Source organism: Emys orbicularis, chromosome 6, assembly GCF_028017835.1.
Source record: "Emys orbicularis isolate rEmyOrb1 chromosome 6, rEmyOrb1.hap1, whole genome shotgun sequence".
Taxonomy (NCBI): domain Eukaryota; kingdom Metazoa; phylum Chordata; order Testudines; family Emydidae; genus Emys; species Emys orbicularis.
Window position 1 is genome coordinate 25,083,947 of NC_088688.1, and position 293 is coordinate 25,084,239.

The following is a 293-nucleotide window of genomic DNA, read 5'->3' on the forward strand; positions in this document are numbered from 1 at the left end:
ACCTCAAAAACCATAGGAACATAGGATTTGCTGTAACAGAGCAGACTATTGGTCCTTCTTGTTTGGGTCTCCTGCCTCTTGCTGGTTGATTCAGTGAATAATAAATTCAGTGATAATGTACCTATCCCCATTTTGCAATGCTGTCAATGGGGATGGATTTTTCTTGGCCTCCAAGGACAATGGACCAAATTCCATTCTCAATTACACCAGTGCCAATGTGGAGTAAATCCAGTGTAACTGAAAACAAATTTAGTTCAATTGGTTTAAGACCTTAATCATGGGTGGTGATTAAC